A 16,008-nucleotide genomic window follows, 5' to 3' on the forward strand; every position below is an offset into this window, starting at 1 on the left:
ACCAGGGTCCCTCTTGGCTTAAAGTTCTGGAAGGGAGACCCTACAGCCCGCCGGGATCATCCTGTTCTCTGGCTTCACAGCCCTTCTTGGCTTGGAAGTACTTCCAGTTGTCTGACCTGCTGACCTTCAAGCTGGCTTCACGCTGTCCCATCAGTGGCCTCCAGGCCATACTTAGGACAGGAGGAGAGGGAAGACCCTGCGTCTGGGTCGCAGGACAGGCTGTGTGTTCCAGGCCCTCCTGACCAGTCACACAGCCTCTCCGCCTGCCAGCTTTGCTCCTTTTGTTTTCCTAAGCTTTGATTTTTAAGTAATCTCTACATCCAACGTGGGGCTCGAACTCACAACCCGAGATCAAGAGTCATACGCTCCACCGACTGAGTCAGGTGCCCCCCCAACACCGCCCTTCTGCAGGTGACAGCAGCCAAAGCCCTGTGAAGTGGATACTTCCGGTGACATAGGCCAACTGAATATACACATTTACTAGTGCTCCCTCTTGAAACTCCTCTAAAACAACAGCAAAGAAGAAAAAGAACACATTTTTTTAAATTAAAGCAGAAAGCCAGGAGGACAAATAAAACAAAAAAAAGAAGACGCAACCGTGGAGCACCGCTCAGCACCGCATAAGCACTACACCTGCCCAAATAGCAAAACCCTTCTGTTCCCATTAATAAATAGCTACCGCACTCCCCGCCCCCATCACACCCCCCCAGCCCCTGCTCCAGTGCTCTGGCCCTTCCCGGACCTGAAGGGGCTACTTCCTGGCCGGCGGAGCGGGGGGCGGGGGGGTGCTCAGGACTGCACCAGCCTCCCAACCCAGTCACCAGGATCTCTTGTTAAATATTTTGATTATCACCCTTGACAACAGTATCAAAATTCTGGGACCTGGAGGACAGATGGATGAGGAGGATCTGCGAGCCCGAGAAAGCTGTACCTGAACTGGCTGCAAAAAAAGCCCAAGCCGAGCAGCCACCAGACCCTCCGGCACAGGACCCCCCAAAGGCTCTGGATCGCCAGAGGCAGGTGTCTCTGGGCATGGGGGTGACGGAGAACTTAAACTAGAAGACAGGTAGGATTTGGAGAAGAGCTTGGTTTCCAGATCCTCTCTCTGACCCCCCAGCAGAAGGCAGGAGGCTTAGTCCCTGGAGAGAGAGTAGAGCAGCAGGCCCTGGCCTGGGGGCCACCGGGCACAGCTTGAGGATGTGGGCATTGGTGGGAAAAAAGAGGGTTAAGTGTTTACTGAGTATGAGGCAGTCAGGCCCCATACCTGCCCCCAGGCAGAGAAGTGAGACTTCTCTGAGGATCCGACAGGCCCAGGAGGAGGAGGGACCCAGGTATAGACGGGAGGCTCCCAGATGCAGCAGGCCGCAGGCCGGCCAGGTCCCCGAGAGTGAAGCCCTGGGTGGGCTCATTCCCACCCTCAGAGCCAACCACCTACCCCTTAGGGTCCCATTTGAAACATAAGCCAAAACCCCAGGCTGCAGGCATCAGGGGAAAGCTTAACAGCCAAGCAGTAGAGCCGCAGAGCCACTTGGGGGAAGCAGGTGGCGCGCAGGGAGAAAACCTGAGGATAAAGTTATTGACAGAGACCAGAGAAGAAAGCGCATCCATGAGACAGGAACAGAAGGCCACAGATTCGTTCACTCATTCAAAGAATATTCAGAAAACCAGCAAACCAAAAAGCTGTTGGGAACTCATTTAAAAATACAGAGCCCAGGGGCGCCTGGGTGGCTCCGGTGGTTAAGTGTCTGCCTTCAGCTCAGGTCACAATCCTGGGGTCCTGGGATCGAGCCCCAAGTCGGGCTCCCTGCTCCGCGGAGAGTCGGCTTCTCCCTCTCCTTCTCCACTCTGCTCATGCTCTCTCTTTCTCTTATAAATAAATAATCTTAAAAAAAAAAAAAAAAAAAAAAAAGGACAGAGCCCAGACTGAGGCCCTCACTAGGCCCTGGGGCATCCCTGCCCCTTCACCCGCTCTGCACAGGCTGGCAGCAGGCCAGGCTCTCCGCCCCAAGAAGCTCTGCATGCCCCTCAGGGTCCCCAGAGTCCACGATGGGAGCAATCTGGAGACCAGATGACATGGACACCCAGACACAGGGAGGGACCCAAGCGGCCAGGAAGAGACGAGGGTCCAGGGCCTGGGGGCCTGTCTACAAGCTCACCAGTCCCCCTGCAGCTCTGCCAACCACTGACCCAGCGGAGATGCACCGAGCAGAAGCCCCAGGAGGCGGAAGGCCCATCTCACAGGCGGGAAAAGCTCCTGTGCAAAGAGGTTGAGTCACTGCTCAAGGTCCAAAGCAAGAGAAGGGCAGAGCTAGGAAGGTGAATTCCCAACCTTCGTGCAACAAAACTATCTAAAGCTGGAGTGTCTACACCTCCAGTCTGAGAGTCTCGACTTGGGTTCAAGTCCTGGCCATTGACACTCACCAGCTAGGAATCCTGGATTGATCCCAGCCCTCAGTTCAGGTCTTTCTGCTCACGTGTCACCCACCAGCACCAGAAAGTCCCTCCCGGGTGTCGCTGGGGCCCATGGCCCTCCAACCAGGCTTCGGGCTGCAGCAGGACGGTGGGGAGGCCCCAAGGCCCCAGCAGAGTGTGTCCCCCAAGGAGACCATGAGGGACCTGTAGGGAGGACCCTGCCTCTGCCCCAGACTGCCCTGAAAACACCCCAAGCGTGGGCCTATTTTTAGCCAGGCCCCAGCGGGCAGCCAGCCACCCAGAGTTATTCTAGACTGTGGGGTCATCAGCATCAGGTTGGCCAGGGTAAAGGGGAGCCAGGGCTGAGGCTGCGGAAATGGCACCCCCGAGAGGAGACACCTGAGGACGGAGGGAGGGGCAGGAGGAGGCCCTCCAGGGCCAGGGAGGGTTGAGTTGGAAAAGTCCAGGAAAGGCTGGGATCTGGGATGGCAGTAGGGGACAGGGCCTCCCTGGAACTGGCACCACGGGGCAGGGACGGGGTCTGCTTTACTCTGCCCGGTGCCAGCGGGCAGTGCCAAAGGAGGCAGAGGCCAGGCTAAGAATGAGGGACAGCCACGGATGGAGTGAGCTGGGAGGATGGACAAGGGGCAGGGCAGGGAGAGGAGAGACAGACTGGCAAAGAGACAGAACGACAAGAGAATTGAGAGCTGGGTAGAGGTGGGGGTGGGGGCGCAGCACCCGCTCCTGGGGACAGTCTTGTCCTCACTCCACACACCCCGGGCCCAATCGCCCTCCTCAAAAGCACCCAGTCTCCTTCCACCCACCAGGGCCTCTCAGCCTTGGAGTAGAGGCACCAGGACCACTGGCGGCATCCCTGACTCCTTCCAAGGCTCCTCCCTGCCCCCGGTTACATACGAAAGCCGCCAAGCTCAGGCAAGGACGTGAGTGCACGCACACGAGTGCATGCACACGCACACACACACATGCACCCACGCACATGCACAGCCACCCGGGAAGAGAAGGGACAATGGAGAGGGGAGAGAGGGGTGTCTCTTTGTCCCCCTGCCCAGCCTTGGGAGCTCAAAGCCACACAAAGACCTTCACACAGGGCCTCTGGCTCCCAGAGCGGGAGATAAATGGGGGGAGAGGGGAAAAGGGCGCCCCCAGAGCTGCATATGCCCATTAGTGGGTCTGGGAAGCAAAATGGGGGCGGTTCTCACAGCCACAGAGGCCACAGAAGAGCTCAGCGGGAGGGGGAGGTAGGGGGTGGGGGTGGGGCTCAGGAGGAAAGCTAGGGCCAGACCTGGCTTCCTGGAGGAGGCAGTCAGAGGTACTAACCTGCTGGAGGCTTCGAGAGAGGGGTCGCTGGGCTTCCTTCCTTCCAGCCTAAGTGAGGGGGCAACAAGCTTAACCCCACCCTATCCCCAAAGATTGTGGGGGGGCCACAGATCACCCCATCTTCCTTCCCCCTTCCCTATGCAGCCTGGGTCTGGCTGGGACAAGGGTGGATACCTTCTTTAGGGCTGAAGGCCAGGCCGGGGTCCCCAGGAGAACTGACCACTCAAGCGAGAAAACAGCTTCTTCTCCAAGGAGTCCAGTGGGAACAAGGGCAACCTCTCCCTTTGCTCCTACTGCACACCCTCCAAGTCCTGTGGGGGGGCCGTGCCGCTCAGAAGAATGGGTGAGGAGGACAGAGGCCACGTGCAGTGAGCTGGGAACCCTAAGACCTGGCTTGCATCCTAACTATGCTAAAGCAGCGGGGCTGTTGACAAGTCACCCCCCAGGGCCTCAACTTCCCCATCTGTGAACTAGGGTAACGAAGGCTGCTCACAACACTGGTCAGGGTTGTCGTGAGCATCACGTGAGGCTCTTTTTGAGGGCATTTATTATCATTATTGCCGAGTGACCTCTGACCTGCCAGACAAGTCAGAGACCCCCAAGCCCAGGGCTCTCCCCCATTCCTACCTCCACTTTCTACTTTCTGAGAGGAGTGCCCAGGTGAGGCTTCCGGCCAGCGAGTGAAGGGGTCAACCAGATGATCTCAAAGCCTCCTTCCCCGGGGAAGAAGGAGACTACTGTTTATTGGGGGCCTACTTCCGACGTGCTAGGAGCTTGACCTGCATCAGCCCCCTCAATCTCCTGGCTAACCCTGCAACGTAGGTGCTGTGATTCCCATTTCCCAGATGAGGAAACGGAGCTCACCAAGTCGTCAGTGGCCGAGCCCAGATCTGTGACCAGAGCAGCCCAAGCCCTGGGTCCACGCTTTTCGACCACAAACACTCCCTCGTTTCAGCAGGGCAGTGTTAGGAGCTCCCCTGCCTCATCCCGGTCCCCAGTCCCTGTAACCTCAGAGCAGAGCTCCCAGAATGGCCTCCTCCCCCAACAGCCATCCTCAGCTGACCCTAGGACTCAGGACCGCAGAGGGTGACAAAAGAGAGACAGGAGATGCCAACAAGAACAGAGTGTGGACAGGCTGGCACGGTGCTGCCTACCCACTGTGTCCCAGGGCTTGGCGTGTACCATGGGGCTGGCTCCGCATAACAGCCGGGGGGGGGGGGGTGCTCCCATTTTACAGGTAGGAAGTGAAGGCTCAGAGGCGTGAAGTAGCATTTCCAGGGCACCCTGCTAAGTGGTAGTGAGCAAGGATTCATCCAGCTGCCCGTCCCCTGATGCCTGCGCCCTCCACAACACGGCTTGGGAGGAGGAGGCCTGAGGCCTGGGAAGAGGCGGTGTTGAGTCCCACAGGGAGCCCAGGGGTCTTGCCTCAGAATGCAGAAGCCCAGAGAACCCGGCCCCCGTGCCACCTCCAGCTCACTCACCCCCTGCTGCTTTGTGCAATTCCATTAAGAAGCAAAGGAATAAATTAGCCCTGCTTAGCATATTGAGTGGCTGGGGTTCAAGAGGCCGTCTGGGTGGCTCTGGGTGGCTCGCACATCTCACTGCAGCCTGCCAGCAACGGCCTTGGTGGGGAGCCCACGGGCGGCGGAGGGGGGTGCGGTCTGGCCACGCTGGGCCTGCTCCGACCGCCCACAGATGGCCTCAGCTCAGTGCCCAGAAGCCCTTGCTCCTGCTCCAATTTCATTCCCCTAATGGTGCCGCAGCTTGGCACCTGCTCTCGCACCCCTGCCCCGTGCTCTGGCCAGCCCCAGAGGACGCCCAAGGGTAGTGTCAGGGGTAGCGTCGTGCTGCCCATCCTCCCAGGATGCACTCCGAGATGGATGGCTCTGTTCAGGGTGGAAGAGGAGAAGAGCACGACACAGGGTCCTAGATGCCCCTGGGGAGGCTCTCACTGGCCTGGTGCACCCATGCCTCAGTTTCCCCCTCCACACTGAGACACCCCAAGCACAGAGGAAGGGGGGGGGGTGAACAGAGGGCCAATCCCAAAGGCCAAGTGGGTCGTCCCTCCGCCCCGGGCAGGAGCACACCAGTTGATGCGACCAGGACATTAACTCTACAGCCAGGAGTCAGCCCGAGGCCAGGCCCAGCAGGCCCAGGCCCAGAAGGGAGCAGGGCCGCCTGGGGCCCAGTCTGCTGCCTCCTCCCACATCAAGGGGTCACTCCCCTCCACCTATCCACCCCCCAGTGCACCCCAGACCCCCAGGATGAAAGGCCTCCTCCTCCTCCCGGATCTCCAGGCCTCCTGGCAGCCACAAGAACGCACCCTTGAGACCTCCTGCTGACCAGACCAGGACTGGCCAAGGCCGCAGCTGTGCGCCTTGGAACCACCGCTGTGCTCGCTGAGGCCAGGCCTCGGAAGGGGCCCCCCATTGCCAGAGCGCAGGGGCAGCTCTCAAGCAGCCTTGATCCTAGCAGACACAGGCTCCGGGCCAACTTTGGTTCATGGATTCCCTGCTGGCTTTGCTCCGGAGCACACAGAGGTCTAGGAGGCTTCTGTGCAGCCCGGGCCCCTCCGCCTCTGCCTCCCCTCCACTCAGGGTCAGACGCACAGGGCCAGCGGAAGGCCCTCCCAGCCTACCCTGGCTCCTTCTTTCACTCCGGCATCTCCCCTAATAAAATCTTTACACATTTAATCCCATCTTGTTTCTTGGAGGACCCGGACTAATACAACTGCTCAGTAACCATAACAACACCAACCACAATAGCTACCCTTCTTTAAATGCTATCGATATGCCCCCCACTGTTCTGCCCTTTGAAGGGCAGCGAGGCACAGAGAGGTTACGTAATGCGCTCGGCGATGCACAGCCCCGAAGTGGCAAAGCCAAGGGTGACAACAGTTTAAATCCCAAAGTCCACTGTGTAACCACTACCCCTCACTCCCTCCTCTTTGAGAGACAGGCCAGCCCTCCTGCTTTCTGCCTCCGGGGAAAGAAAAAAGATAGAAAAGGGAATTGAAACCCCTGAGGAGTGGGCAAGACAAGGACGCAGAGAAAATCGAGTGGAAATTGAGAGAGAGAAAGAAGGCCCAGGTGACAGCCAGGGGACACTAGGAGGAGAGCCAGCTGTGGCCTCCTCGGGAAAGTCCTGATCCCACAAGGGGGGGGGGGGTGCGCCTCGCCGCCCCAGGCCAAGGACCAGCGAGCTCTGGGACCACAGGGAGCAGAAGAGGAAGGAGAAGGTGGCCCTGGAGCGCTTTCCAGCCCCGCCCACGTCTTGCCATCCGAGGCCCCCCCTCCGCCAGGCATGTGACTAGGGTGTGCCAGAGGTGTCAGCCAAGGGACTCCTGGCAGCACCCAGTCCCTGCAATCTCCATCCCTCCCCGCCTCCGCCATTCCTCGTCCTCCATCCCTTCCAGGGCAGAGCCAACAGGCCTAGCGGGCAGGGTCCCAGGGTCCCGACAAAGCCAGGCCTGTCCCCTGCCCGGCCTCCGTGGGAGTGCTCTCTGGGCTGGGCAGCAGGTAAACCTGAGCCAAAGGGACATGGCGGAGAGCCCGCTGTGTGTCCTCCAGGTGAGTTCCCAGCTTAACTCCTGGCCTGCCAGGCCACAGTGCTCCCGGCTGAGCTGTTGGGGGAGGAGAGTGTTGGGAGAAGTGAAGTCTGGGGCGAAAAAGGGGAACCAGCTTCCAAGGGACCCCCGTACACACGCACACGTGCATTCGCACATCCCCATGCGGTGCAGCCACATGAGAAAGATCCGTCACTGGCTCCAGGCACCCCACACCTGCCCATCATCCACCCCCCACCCTGTGCCAGGGATAGTCTAAGATGCAGACTCCATCCCCTCCCCACACACAAACTTCCGGGGGCTTTCTATGACCCACAGAAGTCTGAGGTCCAAACTCTTTAGCTTGGCATTCAAGGCCCTACCCACACTGACCCACCTCTTTTCCAGCTTCTGATCCAGCCTCTCCCTTCCCACCCTATCTTCCATTGCCCTGAGGGTACCACACACCTTCAGACCCCTGGGCTCTCCCGCCCCGGCCCTGTGTCAGTGAACTCCTACTCACCGTGTAGAACCCAGGTCAAAATGTCACCTCCTCTGGGAGGGCTTTCCAGACTGCCCCAGGCAAAGTAGGCCACCCCCTGCTCTTGAACCAGGGGACAGCTTATACAGGCTTCCTGCACCTTGTCTCCAGATGATGTGTTTGGGCTTCTCCTCCCTCCCCCTCGCCCCCAATTTAGGCCTCTGAACAGGGAAGACTAGTGTGTGTGCTCAGGACTTGGCAGAGGGCAGGTGAGTGGGAGGGAGGGAAGGTGGTGGTGGGCACAGGGATAATGGGTGGGCAGGTCAAAAGGGAGGAGCAGATGGGTGGAAAGGCAGATGAGCTGAGAGGGGAACAGACAAAGGAGAATCGAGAAGCTTCTACCAGGGGCAAAAGCACATGACACATGGCCCCAGGGTCCATGGAACATTTGACAGAAGGCTTCGAGGATCGGGCCGGGCCTAAGGACACACCAGGCCATTCTTAACTCCTGGGCTTCAGCTGTGGCAGGAGGAGCAGGCTGAGGTGGGGTTTGATGGGGACGCTGAGAAGTCCCTGAGAAGCAGGCGCTGGCAGGCATGTCAAGAGGAGCTACTCACCCTGAGGCCACAGGACAACTCCCTGGGCCTCCCAGTGACTGCCACCCACTGCTGGCCCCTGCGGATCACAGTCTTACTCCCCTCCACTCTCTCCAAACCTGCAAAAGGCCTCGGTCAGTGGACCTCCAACTAGGGCTGAGCTGGACCCCTGCGGTCTCATCCTCACTCCCCTCCCATCCCCACGCCCATGTCAGCTTCCCAAGCAGGACAGCCCCACCCAGCAGCAGCCACACCTGCCCACGGCCATCCCCTGTGCCTGGCCCTCACCCTGGGCTCTCCTGCCTTGTGGGGCCTCTACCTGCCCCAAGCTCACAGCAGCCATCCTTCCGTCGGAGGATGGAGCCCATCCATCCTCGGCTAGGTACCTAGGACACCAGATTCTCAAAAACTGAGCTCTGATCTAAAAACACTGGCTCTCAGACTCACTAGGGAGACAGACTTGTGAAGCAGTATCACCAGAAGCACCCCGACTCTCTCACGTCCTTGATCAGAAAGAGAACTAAAGTTGAGGTCCCTCATCCCCTATCCCTGGGGTGGGCTTCAGAGATCCAGCCTCTGCTCTGGGCGTGAGGACTCCTCGGGCTGGAAGAGGGAGGGGCTGGTCCAAAGTACCCGGGCTCTGGTGGGTAGAGTCAACTTAGAGGCCAAAGCTGGCATAATCAGCAAGGGGACCGAACCCTAGACATTGTCTGCGCTCCCTTTACTCCCCACCGCTTGGCTTCTTTGCAGATGGCACCCTCTGCTTCCCACCCACAGGCCCCTGCCCCTCCAGGGGCTGCCGTAGCTTGCCTGCCCTTGGCACCACGCTCTGTCCCGGTGCCAGGGGCCCTTGGCAAGTTCATACATCAAACAGGGAGGCAGTGGCTGGCTTCCTGCCCTTTGGGGAAGGAGGGAAAGTCGGAGGGCACAGCCCCATCCATAGCTTCACACTCTCCTGATCCACCAGGGACCCAGACCTGCCCCTAGGGAGTAGGTAAGTCTGAGAGCCGTGGTCAGCTGACTCCCAGCCACCCCGACTCCAGTGCAAGTCTCTAGAGCTTCTTCCCCCTTCCCCTCCTACACTGAGCCCCACCTTGAGAGGGAGGGAAAGATGAGAAGAGTCACTGCAAAGGGACGTACTAGGAAGCCAGAGAATCTTCTCCCCTTCCCCAAATTGTCTCTCATCCCCCCCAAATGCCTGAAGTGCTCCCTTTATAGAATGCTGCCTCTGATTCTTGAGATGCTGGGGTCTTCCAGAGGCACCCATCGAAACAGAGGGATGAATCTACCCAACGGAAATCAGAACCAAAAGACTGGCACAAAACTGTTCATAGAAGAACTATTCCCAATAGCCCCAACCTGGAAACAACCCAAATGCCTATCAATAGCAGAACTGATAAGTAAATTGTGTATCTTCACATGGTGGAACACTGGCCAGCAATGAGAAGGAGCCATCTACAAGCAAGCGCAAGACAACGGATAAAATCCACAACCATAATGTTGAGCAAAAGAAATCAGGCACAAAACAACCCACGCGATGGGCTCCGTCTATAAGAAGCTCTATAACATGGGACGCCTGGGTGGCTCAGCGGTTGAGCGTCTGCCTTTGGTTCAGAGCGTGATCCCGGGTCCCCGGGATCGAGTCCCACATCGAGCTCCCTGCATGGAGCCTCTTCTCCCTCTGCCTGTGTCTCTGCCTCTCTCTCTGTGTCTTTCATGATTAATAAATAAAATCTTTAAAAAAAAAAAAAAGAAACTCTACAACAGAAAAATACATGTGGTTAGAAGTTGGGAGACCGAAGAACCCTCCCAGGGGAATTAATGCCCAGTGTGTCCAGTTTGGGAAAAGTCTGTGTGCTTCTCTGTATTTAGGAAACACTTCATATTTATAAAATACTAAACTGAAATGGAGCAGTGCCTGATGAAGCCTTATCAGCTGCCAGTCTTGGAAGATGAGGAGTCAGGTTCACACACACCTCTGCTTCTTCCCTGCCCATCTCCAGCCCATCTCCACCTCTCGGCCTTGTCCTTTCTCCACCTGAATCAGGCTCAGCCTCACTCCCTAAGCCCTCCCCATGGCCAACCAATTCTCTAACCTAAATCACTACCATCTCTCACCTGGATGACTGTAACTGCCTACCCCAGGCAGGCCCCTCCCACCCTTCCCAATCCACATCCACACTGCATGGATGGGAGGGTTCATGGGGAGCCAGGAGCAGCCAGAGAAAGCCTCCGTCAAATCCTAAAAGGGCTCACACCTCTTCACCTGAGGACCTTCAAGCATGCTGTTCCCACCATCTAGGATGCTTCTCTTCCCTCCCTTCTGCTTGCACTTGGTCTTCCTGCTTAATTAAATACCACTTCCTCCACCTTCCCAGTCTAAATCTGATCCCTCCACTGGCTTCCATTACACCCTCACTTCTCTCCCATGGCACTGTTTCCATTAATGCATTTATTCTTGCAACTATTCATTTGTGCTCTGTCCTGCTGGATTGACACCACCTCTGAAGGCAAGAACGAGAGCTGTCTGCTTTTTCTGCTCTATCTCCAGCTCCTAGCTCAATGCCTGGCTCAGATCAGGTGCTCAAAAATACTTGTCGCCTAAGAGACTAAATCTTAATTGTTCCCACTACAAAAAAAAAAAAAAAAAAGAACGATAATGAAGTGTTAGCTGAGGCTACAGTGGTAATCATATGGCGGCATATAAATATATCATATTGATGCAACATACAAATGTATCACAGGGCCTCACAGTACACCTTAACCTTACACAATGTGGAATGTCAAATGTAGCTCAATAAAAATAAATTTGTAAAAATACATTAACCTACAATGAAAAACTCAATTAAAGGCTAAGGTAATAAATATCCCCAAATTCCCCACCTCGTCCTCAAAAAAAATTCTTATTGAACAAATGAACGGCCAGGCCATTGCAGGCAGCCTTTGGGGAAGGCAGAGTGGCCTCTGGGAAAAAAAAAAACTTCCATTTATCGAGGGTCAAGACACCTGGGTTGCGGTCCTGACTCTGACACTCACTTGTTTTGTGGCTGTGGGCATCACATGTCTCCTCTCTGGGCTGCAGTGTGCTCATTTGTGACATATGGGGCCCATAGGTGGGCTTGAAGGGGTATATGACGTGTGTGTGTGTGTGTGTGTGTGTGTACACATGCCCACGCACATTTTCCTAGCAAGAAAATCCATAGCTTTCACCAGATTCTTAAAGGGATCTGTGACCTCAAAAGGTTCAAAACCACTAACCAAGATCCTTTTTGGCTCTGATGGTCTACGATTATACATAACTAGAGAGAAAGAGGAAGTACTCAAACTCATAGTGGAGGGAATTAAAGAACTTTCATCAGGGGTGTAGGACCCCACAATAGGAACCCAGGGGAGGCTGCAGGATCTGGCCTTCTGGGGAACTCCTAAACTCAACAGGGCTCTAGGCAACTGGACAGAAGCCAGACCAACTGACCTGAGGGGCTGGTTTTTCGAGAGAGGAGGCGGAAGCAACCCAGAGTCTCCTCCTCTCTGCTCCTGCCACCATCTGACAAGCACCCACTTGTCTTGGGATACGGCAGAAAGCGAGGAGGCGAGGCTGGCACCTGGAGATGCCCTCCAGGCCCCTTGGCACCCAGGTCAGAGAAGGCTTGGCGGGAATGCTCAGGAGGGATGCCAAACCCCACCTTCCCTTCTCCTGAGCCTGGCAGGCTGACATGTGCAGCCAAAGGAGAGCTCAGAACATCAGGCAATCAGGGGACCCTGAGGAGGCCACCTAAGGGGTGAAGGGCCCACACCTCCAACCTCCAAAAATCCAGGGCTCTGAGACCTGGCAACCAAAGTGGGCAGGCCTCCCCAAAGCAAAGAGGAGGAGCAGGCCACAAATTCCAGACGGAGGAGGAGAGTAGTGTGGGCCACAGAGCCCGGAAGGACAAAGCAGGCCGCCAGAGAGAAGAGGGCAGTGTGGTCTGAGCAGAGGACAGCCTGCTTAGGGGAGTGACTTGGGGCCAGCACGCAGGGGGACTGAGATGGGGGCAATGTGGCCTGGGTGGGAGGGGGCTGCCCAGGGCGGAGAGAAGGAGAGCTGTGGGTGGAGGTGTAGAGCCTGTGGCCCAAGGGGAGAAGCTTAGCATATGTATTGGAGGAGGACCAGGGAACGTGGTCAATGGCAGCAATGGTGGCATGTCAGTGGCAGGCCTGCTGATGGGAGTGCCCTGGCTAGGAGCCCAGATGCCTGAGCAACTTCTAAGCCCTGACTCCTGAGGGGAGCTGAGAGCTCAAGAGATGTTTATCCGCCACAGGAACGTGGTAAACGCCTCCTCTAGTGAAATACTAGGCGGCCTGGCTGTTGTCTCCTGGGTCACCTGGTCTCCTGAGAGCTGCAGTATAAATGAGGGGAGGGGGACCCGGCGAGGGGAGACAGCAGCCAGCAACAGCATCCCCCCCCCTTGGAGCCAGGGCCAGGGGAGCAGTGGGTGAGGGCTGGGACTGGGATGGAGCTTCATCTTGCAGATGAAGGAGGGGGTGAGTCATAGGCGAGCGCCAGGCGCTCTCAAGAGGCCACGCAGAAACCAGCTCATCCGAATGCAGACAGACACTTGTTCCCATCCCTGTCCCTGTGGTGTCACACACCCACGCTCTCACTCCTCTCCTCCTCCTTCTCCCTTCTCCTTGATCACCCACCTCCACTGCCCCCGGCTTCTTCCTCCCTCGAAGCCCCTGTCCCCACCCACCCTCACGTGGCCCACCTGGCATCTGCCCCACAGTTGCCTGCATCCTGAGCGCGGAAGGTAGGGAGACAGAGAAAGTAAAGTCAAGAAGGGTCTGAGATATGGACACCTGGGTCGCTCAGTGGTTGGCGCCTGCCTTCGGCTCAGGTCGTGATCCCGGGATCTGGGATCGAGTGCCACCATCAGGCTCCCCGCGAGGAGCCTGCTTCTCCCTCTGCCTATGTCTCTGCCTCTCTCTCTCAGTCGGTGTCTCTCATAAATAAATAAACCTTAAAAAAAAAAAAAAAGGAAGGCATTGAGATAGGAACAGATAAGGGAAGGACACTGTGAACTCACTTCTGCCTGAAACCTTCAAGGGCAGAGGAGTGTTCATGAGGCTCTGAGGCAGAGAAGCCCTGATGACCTCTGGAAGGGCCTGACCATCGGGGGGTTGTGCGATGTCACTCTCACTCTCCAGATCCTCTGCTCCTTTGCAAGGGCCGAGAAGCAATAATATGGGATGCCCAGCTAACACCCCGAGGCCTCACCCTACCCCACTAGGCTAGGCTCAGGCTCCCATCAGCATCACACATGGGCCACCACCCCCTAGAAGGGCTAGGGCGGCAGCTATGCCCCACCACGCCTGTCTGTCACCATGATCAACCAGCGCAGTGATGAGCAGCGCTAGGGAGTTGGGAAGGACCGAGAGCCCAGTAAATGGAGCCCTGGCAATGTGGGGTATAACCAGGAATGTCATCCTGCCTTGGTCAAGGGAGGCAGAGGGGTCACCAGCATGCACACACACACACACACACACACACACACACACACACCAGGCTTCCTGGCTGCCCCAGTGACGGGAAGAAGGGCGGGGATGCGATGCGGCCTTAGGGTACATTTTGAGTTGCCCAAACACGGAGTGCCCCAGGTGGAGGCACGTAAGACAACAGCATTATAACCCAAACCCTGCACAGCAAACAAACCTGAGGAGGCTGCATCCGTCCCACTTCCCAAACAGGGAGGTAGGTTGGGATTAAGCAGGTAGCCCAGAGCAAGATTATCTAGCCCCTAGTGACCCCAAATGTCTCCTTGTCCTCCTCTTCCTCCTTGGAGAAACCTAGTGCCCACACCTATGCCAGGCCTAGTGGTTCCGCGACAGACACCTCATCCGGAACAAGCACCTGCCTCCCCGACCCTCTGGGTCAGCTGCCCACCTGCAAGACCCACTGGAGGCAGAGAATGGGGGGAGGGGCCAGCTGCCCACATCACCTGCAGGTCAGTCCTTGCTCTGGTTGGGCCTTCCCGGGTTCAGAGGGCCCCCTCCGTCCTGCCTACAGAGGCGGGTGACAAGGCGTCGGCTACCCTGGGACACACCGTCAACTCCGGACCAGCTCGGGGGAGGTACGTTCTTTCGGCGCCCCTCCACCGCAGCACTCGGGCCCTACCTGGGCGGCTCCTACACCTCACCTGAACCGCTTGCCCTTCCAAGAGTCGCGTCCCACGGGCGCCTCCTCCCAAGGCCACCAGAGGCCCAGGACCGGCCTCGGCCCAGGCCCAGCTCGCGGGCCGCCCCTCCCCGCTGCGGGCTGCCGGCTTCCCGGCGCGGCTCCCGGCTCCCGGCTCCGGCTCCGGCTCCGGCTCCGGCTCCCTACCTGTCTCAGGTGAGCCGGCTCTGCCCGCCACCGCCTCCCGCCCCCCGCCGCCCCGCGGCGCCCTACCTGAAGCGGCGGCCGCCCGCTCTCGGCGCGGACGGAGGCCCCGGGCTCCCGGCGCTCGGCCGGGGCCGGGGGGCTCCCCGGGGGCTGGGGGCCGCAGGGGGGCCCGGGCTCCAGCGCCTCGCAGCACACCAGGCTCACGGTGCAGCCCATCCGGCCGGGCGCCCGGCGGGCGGGGGAGGGGGGCGCGGGGGGAGCCGGCCCGCCCCCCGCCCCGGCCACCGCGGGGCCCTCGACGCCCCCGGCGCGCCCCCGCCCGAGCCTCCGGGGCCCGCGCCGCCCGCCAGCCGCCGAGTGCCCGCCGGGCGAGGGGTTGGCGACCGGGGGCCCGGGCTGCGGGGGGCGGGGGAGCCCCGGGGGCGCGGGCGGGGGCGGGGCTGGGGGGCGGGACCCCGGGGCGCGGGCGGGGGACGGGCTGGGGGGCGGGACCCCGGGGCGCGGGCGGGGGACGGGCTGGGGGGCGGGACCCCGGGGCACGGGCTAGCGGAGGCGGGAGCCCGGGGGAGGGCGCCGGCGGCCCGGGCTGGGGGGCGGGGGAGCCCCGGGGGCGCGGGTGGGGCGGGGCTGCGGGGGCTCGGGGGCGGGGGCGCGGGGGCCCGGGGTGCGGGCTGGGTCGGGGGAGCGGGGCCCCGGGGCCGCGGGCTGGCGGGGGGCGGGAGCCCGGGGGGGGGGGGCGCCGGCGGCCCGGGCGGGGGGCGGGGGCGGGGGCGCGGGGGCCCGGGGTGCGGGCTGGGTCGGGGGAGCGGGGCCCCGGGGCCGCGGGCTGGCGGGGGGCGGGAGCCCGGGGGGGGGGGGCGCCGGCGGCCCGGGCTGGGGGGCGGGGGCGGGGGCCTCCGGGGCGCCGGCGGGGGCGAGGCTGCGGGGGCCCGGGGGCGCCGGCGGCGACCTGGCGGGTCTGGGAGGGCGAGCAGCAGACCGACGGCGGCGGGGGGAGCGGGTAAGGAGAGAGCGCGGCAGAGCGCGGGGCACCAGGGCACCCGGGCACCGACGGGGGCCGGAGGCTCCGCGGGGGACCGAGTCCCAGGCGGGGAGAGCGGGGCAGGAAGTGGCGGCCGAGGGCAGAGCCGGGCTCGGCCACCGCGTGGGCCACTGTTGACGTCGCCGAGGTCTGGGAGCCGGAGCGCGCCCCTCTGCTCGCCCGCGCCCGCCTCGCCGCCCCCGCGCACCCAGACCCGGACCGCGAGCCCCAGCCGGCCCCGCGGGGGAGCCTCGCGGA

The 16,008-nt window shown here is 60.0% G+C and overlaps 1 long non-coding RNA gene across 1 annotated transcript; it reads right to left on the bottom strand.

Annotated features, from left to right (window-relative positions):
• Positions 1-916: 916 nt before the first annotated feature.
• LOC125754504 (uncharacterized) lies at positions 917-5,457 on the bottom strand. Its single transcript, XR_007408895.1, has 4 exons — positions 3,925-5,457; positions 3,751-3,798; positions 2,157-2,254; positions 917-1,882 (listed from the first exon to the last, which is right to left on the bottom strand). It is a non-coding gene; the product is annotated as an uncharacterized LOC125754504 (long non-coding RNA).
• Positions 5,458-16,008: the final 10,551 nt, after the last annotated feature.

The sequence above is a fragment of the Canis lupus genome, chromosome 37, assembly GCF_003254725.2.
Source record: "Canis lupus dingo isolate Sandy chromosome 37, ASM325472v2, whole genome shotgun sequence".
NCBI lineage: Eukaryota > Metazoa > Chordata > Mammalia > Carnivora > Canidae > Canis > Canis lupus.